General features: G+C 43.7%; 1 protein-coding gene across 4 annotated transcripts in view; it reads left to right on the top strand.

The window, feature by feature from the left end:
• The window catches only part of TEC (tec protein tyrosine kinase), a 111,841-nt gene that overhangs the window by 48,284 nt on the left and 48,234 nt on the right, over nt 1–15,323 (top strand). The window lies entirely within an intron of this gene.

Below are 15,323 nucleotides of genomic sequence, written 5' to 3'. Positions count from 1 at the left end.
ATTATTGCTTTACTTTGTTTGCTGTATGAGTCAGTTGGTTCCAGTTCAGGTTTCTGCTTAAATTCCTGGCAGTAAATGAAAGTGTATTTGATTTCAAACTTAAAAAAAAAAAAAAGTGGTACATTTACCCAATGGACTACTATGCGGCCATAAAAAAGGACAATGTACCTTTTGTGACAGCATGGATGGGCCTGGAGATTATTATGCTATGTTAAATAAGCCAGTAGGAGAAAGACAAATACCATATGATTTCACTTATATGTGGACTCTAATGAACAAAATAAACTAATGAACAAAATAGAAACAGAAGCATGGATACATGGAACAGGCTGACAGCTGTCAGAGGGGAGGGAGGGTTGGAGAACTGGATGAAAAAAAAGCTGAAGGGATTAGCCCAAAGATGTGTATGTGGCACAGACACAGACAACAGTGTGGTGACAGCCAGAGGGAGAGGGGGTTGGGAATAGGTGGAGGTGGGCAAAGGGTGGGAAATGGACATGAAAAGAGACTGCTTGCGGTGATGGGTGTACCATACAGTGTGCACATGATGTTTTATTGAGTTGTACACTTGAAACCTGTATGGTTTTGTGAACCAATGTCACCCCAATAAGTTCAATTAAAAACCTTTAAAAATAGAACCACCATGTGATCCAGCAATTCCATTTCCGGTATTTATTCGAAGAAAATGACATCATTAACTTGAAAAGATATATGCAACCCCATTGTATATACCAGGGGTGACCCCAAATACCTGGAATTATTTTTTGGAGGGTGGGCCCCTTGTAGTACAGGCTTCCCCTGTTAGGTGAGTGTTTTAGGAACTCATCTGTATTGATTGGTATACCAGCTGGCTTTGTTGTGAGAGGCTGCATTTGGCTACAGTGAGTGTTTCTGAAGACTCTTTCAACATGTTTGCCCATTTCACGGTGGGTGATTTATGAGGGCACCTGCCCACACCGCGCTGAGTGTTCAGCAGTTTTTGACCAAAAACGCATAACCCCCATGCCCCACCCTCCCTATTCTCCCGATCTTACCCTGGGCTACTTTTTGTTTTGTTTTCTGGGACATAAAACGTTCCCAAATGGAAACTTTTGGCTGATGTGGAAGAGATGAAACAAAAAATGGCAGAAGCACAAAAAGGCATCAAAATCAACGAGTTCAAAACTGTTTTGAGCAGTGGAAAAAAATATCGATAGGTGTATTGCATCAAATGGAGAGCACTTCAAAGGTGACTGAAGTTTAAACATGTTAAAATAAATACACAATTTTTAATAAATAAGTAAATTCTGTTTTGGGGGGGTTCCCCCCTTATATTGATATTCATTGCAGCACTGTTTCTAATAACCAAGATATAGAAACAACCTAAGTGTCCACCAACTGATGAATGGATAAAGAAGATGTGATATATATCATGGAATATTGTTCAACCATAAAAATGAATGAAATCCTGCTATTAGTGAAAATATAGATAGGCCTCGAAGGCACTATGCTAGGTGAAATAGATCAGAGAACAACAAATACCATATGATCTCTCTTATATGTGTAATCTTTAAAAAGAAAACAAGCTTACAGATACAGAAAACTGATTGGTTGCCAGAGGCGGGTCTCAGGGTTGGAAGAAATGGGTGAACAGAAATTAAATAACTTAAAAAAATTAAAAATAAAGTGATTGGGGCAGAAAGAAATCACTAACTTAGAATTCATAGTTTCCCTAATTTTACAATAAATTGATAAATTTACTAAAGCATCTTTTAAAAGTAAAGGTAAGTTATTTTCCATACATTCTGACATAATCCATTGGTTCCATTGGCAATAAAATTTTCTTAGTACTGAGACTCAAAAAGATTACACACAAAAAACTTAAATGACCCTTAGTATGTAGGGGTCAACATGTAGCTTTCATTTTCTCCCTAGGGACACTGGCACATCACTAGAAATATTTTCTGTTTCATTGTTGTTTAGAAAGAGATCTAAATAGGTTCTTTGCTAATAGTTTCTATTCCATGATTTTAAATTACTAGACTTTACACAAAACATCCTACACTTGTACTTCTAGCATTAGAAGTACCTTGGTAAGTACCTAGGTAAGAAGTAGCCTTACCTATTTCACATAGTTGTAAAAATCTAATTAGAAAATAGTGGTAAAGACATTTTGCATCTTTAAAATAATTAGTCATCACTAATGCTGATTTGATTGTCACTATCTGGAAATCATCTGAAAAGTCAGAAAATACTTGATCAGGTAAATCCAGGTGGCACAAAATTACGTATGACCAAATTACGTATTACGTAATTAACACCTGAAAAACTGCATATAGCTTTGGTCATCCCTCAAGTCAAACAAAAAGCAGCTGGAAACTGAGCTGCCAGTGTAAAGGAATAGACACAGAGTCCTACAGATTGGTACAAGGAAGGCAAAGACAGAAAAGTAATGGGTATTTTTCAGAAATTTAAAAAAAGAAACCTCATGCTCACTAAGCAGCTAACCCTCATCCCCCCATCCTCTCAGCCCCTGCCAACACTATCTGCTTCCCGTCTCTGTGGATTTGCCTATTTTGGATAGTTCACGTAAATAGAATCTACAATATGTCACCTTTGTGGACTGGCTTCTTCCACTTAGCATAGTGTTGTCAAGGTTCATTCATGTTATAGCCTTCATCAGTACCTCACTCCTTTTCATAACTGAACAATATTCCACTATGGGTATATACCCCATTTTGTTTCTTAATCCATCTGTTGTTGGATAGTTGAGCTGTTTCCACCTTTTGGCTATATTCAGAACTGCTGTGAACATTCATATACAAATTATTGTGTGGGCATGTATTTTCATTTCTCTTGCTGGGTCATGTTTAACATTTTGAGAAACTGCTAGATTGTTTCCCATAGGGGCTGTGACATTCTCTGTTCCCACCAGGGGTGTATGAGGGGTCCAGTTTCTCCACATGTTCCTTAAGACACTTGTTACTGTCTTCTTGTTTATTCTGGCCATCCCGGTTTGTGTGAAGTGGCATCTCCTTGTGTTTCTGATATGAGTTTCCTGAATGCCCAGTAACACTGAGAATCTTTTCATGCAGTCTATTTCTTTATTAAAAAAAAAAAACAAACCATGTGTATACTTGCTGTCTTTGGCTAGGCAGTAAAACCTGTCTGGGACAAACTTCATCTTTATTTGATTTTTTTTTTCAATCCTCACCCAAGGACATGCTCACTGATTTAGTGGGGGTTGGGGAGGGGTGAGCATGTGCGAGAACCAGCAAAAGAGAGAGAAAGAAGGGAAAGAAAGAAACATAGATGTGAGAGAGAAGCATTGATTAGTTGCCACCTGTATGTGCCCTAGCTGGGAATTGAACCTCCAACCTTTTCCTGTACAGGAGAACACTCCAACCAACTGACCCACACTGGCCAGGACCATCTTTGATTTTTTAAATGAAGGGGCAGGGGTGTGGTAGTAAATATTTAGTAATTGGGAGTTGAGGGAGAAGCCCTGATTTGTAGCATTTGCCAATTTCCACGATGTGAGTACTCCCGTCATGGCTGATTGCCAGCCACCATCATGCCATTGAAAGCGGAGCTGGAAAAGGGTGCACACGACGTGGTCACGAGCGCTGACCCCAGTGGCAGGGAGGGACGGTGAAGTGAGCCTCCTGAGGGCTGCTTGTTGTACGCTCTGGATACTGCCCAACCGTAAGTGTGCATTTACATGTTAATATAAGAGAGAAAAGGACAGAATATTTATTGAGCATTGACCACATGTTTAATCCTCAGCACACTTACCTTCTGAGGCAAGGCTTATTATCTTCTTTTCAGAAAAACCCAAGGCTTAGGGAATTTAATGAACTTAGTGATTCACAACTATTTAAGTGTCAATATGGGGATTTAAATTAGGTCTTTCTTTTTTTTTTTAAAGATTTTATTTATTTATTTTTAGAGAGGTAAGGGAAGGAGAAAGAGAGAGAGAAAGAGAGAAACATCAATGTGCGGTTGCTGGGGGCCGTGGCCTGCAACCCAGGCATGTGCCCTGACTGGGAATTGAACCTGCAATGCTTTGGTTTGCAGCCCGCGCTCAACCCACTGAGCTATGCCAGCCAGGGCTTCAATTAGGTCTTTGTTACTCCAAAGCTCATTCCAGTTTACCAAGTGTTTTGGAGGGATGGAGGAATCTCCAAGATACTGCCCACCTCGGTTTGATTAATTGCTAGGGGGACTCTCAGGACTTTGCGTATCGGTATAGTCATGACTATCATTCATTACCGCAGAGCAAGACACAGTAAAACCAGCAAAGGGAAAGGGCATGTGGCGTAAAGTCTGGAGGAAACTAGGCGCAAGCTTGCAAGAGTCCTTTCTCAGTGGAGCCACATAGGACACGCTTAAAACTTCCAGCAAAGATTTGTGACAGTATCTGTGAAATGCGGCCTGCCAGGAAGCCATTAGAGATTCATTGCTCAGGTTTTTTATTGGAAACTGGAAGGTTATGTAGGAACCCTCTGGTTAGCATGTACCCAGATTTCAGACTCCAGAAGGAAAAACAGATGTTCAGTGTAAACCATATTTCTTGTACAAACAGTTTAGGCAAAACGAGCTGTTCTTATCAGTGCAGGGAATAGTGGGAACCTTCCCGAAGTCCAGGTTCCCAGATGCCAGCCAAGGGCCAACTGTAGAAAGGCAATCAGGCCTTTCTAAGAATAGCAGTGGCAGGCCTGCTGTCTTAACTCTTTTCTGCACACCAACTAAGTACAAAAATAGGAAAGAAAATTGAAAAGGAGCAGAGACCATGTCTGCTTATCGTGTACCCGCCTCCCCCTCCCAGCGCCTGCGTAGCACTTGATACATAGCGGGTTTCTAATAATGGCCCGCCGAGCTGTGTAGGTCAGGTCCTCGCTGTCACTCAGCCCGTGTGTGTCTGTGCTCTCTGTAAGGCTCCTGTGCTTGAAAAGTGCCTGCGCACTCCCTGGGCCAACCCAGAACCTCCAAATCATGATTAGTTGTGACTGTTCAGCCCAGGCCTCTCCGTGTAGCTTCCTTATGAATTCTCAGTGGCTTTTCTCTCTTGAAAGGCCTTCATTTGAAACCCTGAGGTCTATTTGTGTCTTCAGGGGAAATGCTGGTTCTTTTGTTCCAGTGCCCCAGACACACTGCTTCAGACTCACTTTTACATGAGTGAACTTTGACTAAAAATGGAAGTTTCCTCCACCTGACCTCCTCCGTGTCTGGGTCACATGTTGGGGGTCACACTTTCCTTTGGGCAGAACTGACTGAATTGTCTGCCCGCATCCAGCTGTGGCAGGCGCATTCAAGGGGGCTGTGCCTTAGGGGACCAGTTCTGGGAAAGAGCAGGCCGGTGGACCAGGAGCTGACTAAAACCCGGGTTCCTTTTATTCCGAGTTACCGGACAGACCAGCTAAAGACAAGAAAAACAACTCACCGTCTCTTTGACCAGTTCTCAAGTGAAGCAGAAATTATTTTCCTGCCTATGTCTCTGCTTAATGATAATATTTTTCCACTCATGAATGTAATGGCTAGAGATGTTCTTTTTTAGAGTTAGAAAAAGCAGTTTTTCTTACCAAAACAAGCAGCATGGGTTCTGATGTCAGATGGCCAGTGTTCAAATCCCGGGCTCTGTCACTCAGTAACTTACATGACACCTGACAAGTGAACTTAACCACTTGGGCCTCAGTTTCTTTGTCTGTGAAATGTGATGATGATAGTCTCTACCTCATAGGGTTGTTGTGGTGATCAGATGAGATAACACATCTGAAACATGCACTAAATCAATTTAAAATCTGGCATTTAGTGGGCCTTGAAAAAAAGTTAGTAATATTGCTGTTATTGTTAACCCTCAGTATATAAAGAGCCATTCTTTCTTTTGATGGCTCACTCTGATTTGAGTAAATAAAATGCCTTACCCTTTACCCCATACTCCTTTAATACTTTATTTAAGTAACAATGGGAAATTTAAGATAATCGTTTGAAAGAGGTTTCAGTGTGCTGAACAAAAGCCTGTCCACCTTACAACAAGCCACTCCGTGCCAGCAGGGGCCGCCCAGGGCTCCGCGTGGGACTGTCACCAGCTTTGGGAGCCGAGGAACTGGAGGAACTGCGGACTGTGCTCTTGGTTCTGGGGCTGGGGCAGCAGGAGGCAGTGATTTCTCCGCCCTCCCCCCTGGAGTGTAGGCCCCTCAGAGTCTTTCTGCAGTCTCAGAGCCTCCTCCCCAGCATGCCAGCCTGTCAGTATATTCTGCTGCTTCTGTTCCTGTCTCCTCTTTCCCTGTGTCTCTTAGACCCTTCTTCCTTGTTCTTACAAGGCCAGCTAGAAGTGATCCCCCTGCCTCTCTGATAGCCCCTGACCCTGCTTGTTCATGCAGTGAATACTGTCTCTTACCTCCTCACGTGTTCCTGCTTCCTCTCTGGCGGCTTCTTCTTGTCTCCTCCAGCAGTTGGTGTTCCTTGAGGTTCTGTTCTAGGGCCTCTTTTCTTACTCTGCACTCGCCTTAGGAGATACCATCCATTCCAGTGGCTTTGGGTTGGCATCTAGGTACTGATGATGACTTCTCCAGTCTGTATTTCCCAGCCTGATACCTGTTCTGAGGTCTAAGAGTTTACACAGGCAACTCAAATTCAAAAGTTCTGGAAAGAGACTTGGGATGTCCCCACGATTTCTAGTTCAGTAACTGTACCAGAAACCTGGGGGTTGGTCTAAACTTACCCCTCTCCCTCACCCACTCTCTTGTCTGGACATGCAACAGGCTTTGTTGATTCTACATTCTAAATACATCTCATGGCTGCTGCTCTTCCCCATGGCTGCCACCACCACGATCCAGGCCACCACTGCTGACTGGAGGGAAGAGCCTCTGTGTCAGCTGGGGTTGAGTTAGGCCCTGTATCATATAAAACCACTAGAGAGTAGTGGCTTACACAAAATAGAATTTTTTTTCTCTTTCAATGTGCAAAAATACATACGGGGGCAGGCCGTCCTGAAATGGTGCGGTGGCTCCAACCTCGGGATCTTGGAGCTTATCTCTCCCTTCCAGCATTCCTGCTGATGTTTTCCTTTTGGCCCAAGACGGCTGCTGAATTTCCAGTCATCTTGTCTGCATTTCAGGCTGGATGAAGGAAGAAAGACAGAAGAGCAAGAAGGGACTGCTTCCACCTGCGTCAGCTCCCCCAGACAGCCCTCCCTTATGCTTTCCCCAAGACTTCTGCCTGTATCTCACCGACCATGGCCGTGCCTAGGTGCCAAGGGCACTAAGAAATAGTCATTTATTCTGAGTATCCATGTGCCCCACTAAAAGTCAGGGGGCTGTTACTGATGGGAAGTTGATGTGTGTGTAGACAACTAGAGATCTCTGCCACGTTATGACAAGCTCCTCTTTCCTCTTTGTCCCCATCAGTCTGTTGTACACAATGGCCATGGTGATCTTTTAAAGACACAAATATGGTCATGTCCCTTCCCTGCTGAAAACCCTTCAGGAGCTTCTCATTATCCCCAGTTGAAATTTCAGAGTCCTCATGGCCTGTGGTCCAGTCCACCTGTCCACCTGTCTACACGAATCTATAGTTCCTTCTCTTCCTCACTGCCAACCTTCCTGCTCTCCAGCCTTCCTGTTCCTTGATGGCAGCTGGCTCCTGTCCACCTTAGAGCACGTACCGGAGCCATGTCCTCTGCTGAGATCCAGGTCCTCCTCCCTTGACTGGCTGACTTCTCCTTGAGGTTTCTGCTGAACTGTCACTTCCTCAGTACAACCTCTCTGATCTTCCCGGTGAGATTTGTTTTCCCTGTACAATATCAGCTAATGCTTTTACTTTGTACCACATATCTCTACTCAATAAATTATTAGTGCAACAATTTTTTTTCCAGTCTCTCTCTCTCTCTCATCTGTAAGCTTCTCGAGGCAAGTGAGGACATCACTTAGCCCAGTAGTTGACCTCTGGGAAATTGAGGTGATTGCTGAGTGACTGATCCAGATCCAGGTTTGAGGACAGGTGTGGTGGCTTTGTTTCAAATTCTGTTAAAGAGGGTCTGGCACAAGTGAGAAGGAGGGATTAGAGAAATAAATTTGAGATAATCAGATCTAGTCCATTTATCCCCGAGGACTACATTTTCCCGAGGAAAACTGGGTTTGAAGCCAGAAAGATCTACTTTGAATCCTGGATCCATCCTTTACTGGCTACGACACTGGGCAGTTGCTAAAACTCTCTGAGTCTCAGCTTCTTTATCTGTTGTAGATGGAGAAAAGGCCTATCCCGCTAGGCCATTTGTATGCAGCGAGAATATTACAAACTCTTCTGTTTGAATCAAAACACACTTTAAGAAGGAAGGTATCCCTGCTTTACACACAGAGGCAGTGGAAAACATATTCTTTTGATCATTTCCTGGTCATCCTGAATGCACCCCCTTTTGCACAGTGAAAATCAGGATTGTCTTGTGGGTTTAGGAACAAGGGCTTGGGGGCCTTTTGTGGGCTTTTTTGATTGTTTTAAATGTACCACCTACTTCTATAGTGCTTCTCACATCTCATGCATGGTCTTAAGTGTTTTGCAAGCATTAACTCTAATCTTCTTAACTTGATAAGGTACAGGGAGTTTGCATTCCCATTTTACAGATGAGGAAAGTGAAGGACAGAGAGGTTGCGCGCCTCCTTCAAGGTTACTAAGCCAGTACGTGGCAGAGCCTGGGACCCAGCCTAGGCTGTCCGATCCTCACGCCTGGAACCATCCCTTACACTATGCTGCTTCTGGCTAATTTTATGATACTTTTTGCCTGGCTAAATTGTATATATACATACCACCAGACTTCCACTAATCTTTATATTCACTAGTACATGAAGACTCAAGAAAGCGTAACAAACTGGGAAAAGTGTGTCTGTTTAATATAATCATTACACTTGAGAGGAAGAGAAACTTTTAACCAAACGTGCTCTCTGCTCTTTGTGTTAAGGTTGCGAGTTACCAGTGATCAACTGTTTTTAACATAAAAAGGAAGTGCTAATACAGTCACTTGCTGATTCAGTATTGGTTTCATACTGTATGACAGCTAAAATAACAGCCCCAAAGGGTAAAAATAGTACAGTCACATGAAGCATTAACCGTCCTTTTTTAAAACAGAATTATAAGACCCATGGAGTAAAGGTTCATTGTTTTGTTGGTGTTGAAGAGTGGATGTTGGCAGATACTGGCCATCTCTATTATGGTCTCCTGTAACTTCAGGGAAATGATTTTATCGTGGTCCAAGGAAGAATCTCATTCCTGCCTTTTTATTTGGTAAGACATAGTCAAATTTGACATCAATTATAAGAAGATCTTTCCTGGCATCTGGAAGGTAGATGTGAAGATCTTTCCTTAAACAAAACTAGTGGCTTTTGCTTTTACTTTCCCTAAGGACTAATACTATTTGAAAAATAACATGATAGTTAAAGTTATCACACCCTTACCATTTATCTTCCTTGTTCTGAGACCTTAACATGGATAGACTTTTAATTCCTATAACAAAGTAATGAAGTTGTGGTGCTAGCATTTATCCCACTGTATAGCTAAAGAAACTGAAGCACAGAGAGGTTGAGTAACTTGTCCAAGGAGACACAGTGAGTAAGAGGTGGAGCTGGGATTCAAACTCAGGCATTCTGGCTCCAAAGTCTTTGATCTTAAGCAATAAACTTTTATTAGAGTCCTGCTGGTTCTTAGTCTAATGAGATATGAGATAGGTAAAACAAAGTAAAGAGGTTTGTCTTTTAAAAAGCTACCCGGTTTTTCTTCCTCTGAAAAATAATAATACATACCAAGTAACGGAGCCAGGCTTAGCTTTCTATTTTAACTGCCTGGGCCCTTGCATGCCCACATATAATTATTTAGGGCCCAGATTCCTCATTGCCTTGAGATTAAGTGCAGCCCCTTAGCATTACACACAGAGCTCTTCATAATCTGGTTCCATCCCGCCCTCCCAGTCTCCTCTCCTGCCTCTTCCACCGGTGTCCCTGAACACACTGTCGCACTGCAGTCCCCAAGACTGCTGTGCTCTTTTGTAACTACACGCTTTTACAAACCATGTTCTCTTTTCTTCTTTCTTTGCTGGGCAAACCCTTATTCATGAGTCAAAGCTCAGCTGAAAGAGGTACCTCCTGGTGCAGCCTTCTATGACTGCTTGTGCAAGAATTAACTGCTTCTGCCTTTGTGTCTCACTGCATGTTGTTCAGTAATGAACTTTTCCCCCTGCCCCATAAGTAATCATTTCTTTCCAGTCAGCTGGAAGTTGCTGAGAACAAGAACGGACGCTATGCAAATGCTGACTGAAAGAGCTGAAGGGGTTAGGAGGTGTGGGGAAGCTAAGAGAAAGGTGTGAGGGTGTTTGGGCTGATTCCTGACTTTGTTTAACATCCTGTCTGTACAGTATAAGGTTTTTATGTTTTGGGTCATAAACTGTTCGGGGAGACCTGCTTCCTTTCATAAGGAGGAATGAAAACTTTACAGATTGGGAAGTTCGAGATCATGACATCTGTGAACCATGCAGCAGGGAAACACCAATTTGACAATCAAAATGGTATACGATTGAAAATAATTGTTGTTATTCCAGGTTAACTGTCTGATGTTTTAATTCGGCTGTGTTAAATCTAACTCGAATTCCAACACTTTCCTGGAATGCCTGTGGCGGATACTGTTTGAGGTCTGACTGTGCTGGGTGTGGGCGGCAACAGCACCCTGCGGGCACCCGCCCGTGCCTGTGAGGCGGCCCTTCAACTGTGGACAGCGGGAGTCCAACAAGGTTTCACTGGTGTCAACTGCATTTATGATATGTAGAAGTTAGAGGACGTATAGATGGCTTCTATGTCAGACTGTGAGAGGTATTTGAGTAGGACTAAAATGTGCAAAATGTGCATAGTGTATTAAATTAAACCATCTGAGATGACCATCATTCGATCATTTTTGACTTACAGCAATGGCAATTTCTTATGGTTTGACCTAATGTTACCTTCCTTAGTGAACAGATGACAAAAGTCACATCTCTTTCTGAATCCACTTAAAAGCTTGTGCTTGGTAATATGGAGGTTTCAGATATACTCAGTGGAGCTACTACAGTAACTCCTACAAGTTCCTCGAAAGCCTTCCAGGACTGGTTGTTGCCAAGGTGGTGTGATGTGGTATCTCTGCACCACTGGAAGGGAGGTGAAGGGGTAAAGGGAGACAAAATTAAACAGATGTGCCCCCGCTGCAGGTGCTGGGGGACTCATAGTGAGTGGCTTGGCTCTTGGGCTGTGGGGATCTTGTATTTGGCATTGAGGGACATCTCTTGGGATGTCCGTATATTCTGCAACTTGGACTAATTTTTACTGGAGTATTTGAGAGTTAAGTGCATTAACAATAGCAGACTAAGAGGGGGTGAACAGTTTCATCATGGCCCCCAGCTGGGATGGCCAATCAAGAGTGGGGCTCCACAGCCTCGAGTTCTGGATCTTCATTTCTTTGGTCAGTTGGTTTGACCTCAGTGCCCCACTTACCCAACTGTAAAATGCAAATGCTAAATAACTCATGACTTAAGCAGGGTCAGTAATCCTGTAATTAATCGTGGAGAGCAATGGGTGCGAGAGGCTGTGTACACATGACCTCTGAGAGCAGTTGTGTCAACATCAGGGATTGTTGTTCCTTTTTCCGGACCCAGGGCACGCCTTTCCCCGGGCAGCTACAGCCTTACGGGCAGCCCTGACGTGCACAGCCCCGCTTTTACCAGCTTGTGATGGTAAATGTCTTTCTGTGTTCTCATAAAAGGTTTCTCTAAGACCCAGCTACAACTTTGATCAGGATTTTAAAAAATGGGACAGGAGAAGTATTTTTTGACTTTTTTTAATGGAAAGTTTGAAACATACTCAAGAGTAGACAGAATAATACAGTGAACCCCGTGTACCCACCCTGCCCAATCACCCTGACTCATACTTCCCCCACCTCCACTGCCTTGTAGCAGATCCCTCCCACTCCCGCTACCTTGTACAAATGACATCACTTCTTCTACAGACTCTTCAGTGTCTGTCTCCGAAGGCCAAGCGGTCCCCACCTTCAGTAGAACCTTAATGCTATCCCACACCTCAAAACATACCAGCAGGACTTCCTCGATGTTATCCCACATACCCAGTCAGTGAAGAAGTTGTTTTAAAAATCATTGTATCTCTAGAATGTACCCACTTGAAGGGTCGTGCTACAAAAGCTTTCTGTGAATTGATTAGTTGTAACACAAAGTGAATATTCCCATAGAGACCACAGTAAAGGCGGTGACTGGCATCCACGAAGCCCACAGAAACCCATAGAACAAGGCAATTCTGTCTATTTCTCTTTGAATATCTTACCGAGGGAAGAATTGATGGACAACTCTCTCCCGCTGGAGACCTCCACCTAAGATACATGTTTTCTCTTTCTTGCCAGCGTTCTCATGGTGATTCCCTGTTCCCAGGACCACCGCCTCACCCTCCCACTCCCACCCCCTTCCACCCCCTTCTATTTCCAAGGCCTCACTAGAAGCAGGGAAGGGAACCTATTCCAGCACAACTAATTATCTTTGGGACAAAAAAAAAAGAAAGAATAGGAGGGGATGTTGTTCTCTCTGGGGCAGCAAGCAATACGGGGAAGCTGCCAATATATGCAGTTTAATATTTTTAAAGTATTTAGAAAGCAAACTGCAGTGTGATCCTTTTAATGCTGGAGAGAACTGGAGAAATATTGTATGCGGCCCAGTAGAAGCTTATTTAAACACCAGGTTAATGCTCTGTTTCTGTAGTACCCGAGCAAAGCTCTCTCTGTTCCCTTTTAAAGTAACCATGTTTCCAGTTCATACTTTGCCTTCCACTAACATCAGAGAAGCAGAGAGCGGGGTTTTTCTTAGTGGAGAAACTGGTCTGGTATGGGCAGTGTGGAGGTAAATTTCCACAGAGGCTTCGAGCCTCCCAAATTTTCGACTCTCCAGAAACCAGTCCTGCCTGAGAGTCACGGATCGGGTCAGCCTCCTAGGGTGAGGCTGTGGAGCACGGTCACCAGGCTGTCCTCCTCCCAGGGCTGGCATTTCTCTGCATTATCCCTTCATCCATCCACTTGGCCAGGGTGGGCATGTTGGGGCAGGTGTGGGAATTGTGCCCCTACAGGTGCAGCAGTACGTTCAGACCACATGCAAAAGCCACAGAGCGCTCCGCTGTGTGTTTGCATTACTAATTGTCACTGCCACCCACCATGTGTCCCGGAAGTTGCATTTTCCACCTCGCTTTGTTTATTGGCTGTAACTCTCACACACCAGAAGCTCCCCCAAAGCTTATCTCTCCCAAGTTCCTCTTGCTAAGAAATCGTGTTCATGTGATTCTAGTTATTTCTAGATAATAAAGATATAAAGTGCCATCAAAAACCCAACAAACCCTGGACACATGAAGTGTCTGCTGGGGAGCCTCGGAACACACAGGCACACACGCTCACACTCCCGCTTACGTATGCCTAGGCACAGAGTCTTTCGTGCAAAAGCCAAGTGCTGCTTTACTGGTAAGTGTTAATCATACAAATCCAAGAACCAAAATCTATGTTAGAGTGCCTTCCTTCTCTTTTGCTACTTAAAAGGAAAAAAGAAAGAGATTGGCAGTGGCATCCAGTGATTACCATCTCTGTGGTTGACACGGGTCCCCTACAGAACTTACAACTACGTCTGAGGATTGTGACAAGACAGTTTCTCTGTTAGTACAGTATTCACACGTGAAGTAACACGTGTCAGTGGAACGGGGGCAGAGGAAACAGGGCCTCTTAGGTCCTGGTGATTCTCGGCATGCCTGTGCACATCTGATATAGTATGTGTCTGAGAGAGCTGTGGCAAAAATAGAAGGTAGCTAAAACTCTTCTCTGAAATGGTTTCCTCTAGAAAAAGTGGTGGCAAGGCTGGCTGTTGTGAAATTAGACATGAGGAAGGCTTCCTCTCCACTGAACTGACGCCCCTCCTATTCATTTACATCCTTATTCATTCCTTGACTTACTCAGCAAATCACTGGGCACCTGCTGTGTGCCAGGTTCTCACATGCCAGGCACTGTCGGTGCTGAGGAGGCAGGTGGGTATGTCTTCACTGAGCTTTATCATGCCTGCCTCAGAGAAGGGGCTGATGAGAAGGAAGAGAGGGGAGGACAGGCTCCAGCACCAGTAAGGGGGGAAGGTGTTCAATTTCTTTTTCCTTTTCTCACTCCTCACCTAAGAATATGTTTTTATTGATTTTAGAGTGGGGGAAGGAGAGAGCAAAATAATAATTGGTTGTCTCTTGTACCTACCCCAACCTGGGGTCAGACTCCAACCTAGATATGGGCCCTAACTAAGGATTGAACCTGCAACCTTCTGGTGTACTGGACTGTGCTCCAACCAACTGAGCCATCCGGCTAGGACTGTTGTTTTCTTTTTCTTCTTTTTGTTGTTTGTTCTTTTTTTAAAGTCTAGGTTAGTTGTGGCAATTAGTAGAATTAATTATATTTGAAGAACTGGAAAATTCGTGGTTATAATCTGATGAACAGTCATCTGGTGTTTCCCGTTCTGTGAAATAAGGCTCCAGGTAGCAGCTTATATACTCCAATTGTAGGAAAGTACTTAAGAGAAATGAAGTGTTTCTATGGTATTGTGCTTGCGAACCTGATAATGTCCATAGTGATAGTAAGCACCCTGGCTTCCCATGATGTCTAGCCCAGTGTGCTAAGCATATGGTAGGCATTTCGTATACTGAACACTGGCCAGGGGCTGTTCTCTCTCGCAGAGCTGCCATGGAGGAGCCCTCCCTGCCCCTGTGACCTAGTTCCAGATTTCCCACAGCTATTTTTGCTCTTGACATTTTTGGAGAGGTGGAGTGGTATAGTGGTTACTGGAGGCTTAAATTAATAAATCTGTGTAAACTCATGAGGCAGGACCTGGCATGCAGTGCTGTGTAAGTGTTACCTGTTTGTATGTTTATTATTTGAATCTGGGTTAAATCAGATGCTCTGACTTGGTATATTTACGTTTACCCCAGAGAGTCTCATCATTTTTACCTATGCTGCCAGATTCAGAGCCTGAATCCCAATACCAGGTTTCATATCAATTCTTACTTCACAGTAAAACATTTCCCTGTGCACCATACTAGGCAGGAACCGTCCAGGTGGGGAGTTTGCCCCAGAAGCAAAATGTTGCTACAAAAATTCATTCTCTTATTTCTGCATTTTATGAATCCTATCAGTAATAAATATTGAAACTTGATGATGGTTGGAACAAGTGGGCATTTGGGGTTTGTGATGGAATGCTTATCGCTGTGGAGAGGTGGCTAAGAATCATGTGTGACTTCCAGTCAAGATGGAGGTGTAGG

This window comes from Phyllostomus hastatus, unplaced genomic scaffold (assembly GCF_019186645.2).
Source record: "Phyllostomus hastatus isolate PE091 unplaced genomic scaffold, TTU_PhHast_1.1 phas_contig_196, whole genome shotgun sequence".
Taxonomy (NCBI): Eukaryota; Metazoa; Chordata; class Mammalia; order Chiroptera; family Phyllostomidae; genus Phyllostomus; species Phyllostomus hastatus.
The sequence above is the reverse complement of the archived record's forward strand: the minus strand, read 5'-3'. Positions and strand labels throughout refer to the sequence as shown.